Below are 293 nucleotides of genomic sequence, written 5' to 3' on the forward strand. Positions count from 1 at the left end.
CGGCCGGGGGCAGGCCGGGAGCCGCCGGCTGCACCGGGACAAGCGGGTGTGCGTTGAGTGCCGGGGGGACACATCCCATCACCGTCCCCATTGCACTGGGCACGGGCTGCAAGGAGTCAGGTAGGTGGTAATTTGGGGGGGAGAATCACCCCTTCAGAGGCACAACATGCGTTACAGGTTTTCCCCCATAGAGAAGCATCTCTCTGTGCCCCTAAGGCATCTTTCTTTTATATTCTTAATTATATATACATAATATTAGAACAGAATAGAACAGAACAGAACAGAATAGAATA

The sequence above is a fragment of the Mesitornis unicolor genome, unplaced genomic scaffold (assembly GCF_000695765.1).
Source record: "Mesitornis unicolor isolate BGI_N332 unplaced genomic scaffold, ASM69576v1 scaffold25863, whole genome shotgun sequence".
NCBI lineage: Eukaryota > Metazoa > Chordata > Aves > Mesitornithiformes > Mesitornithidae > Mesitornis > Mesitornis unicolor.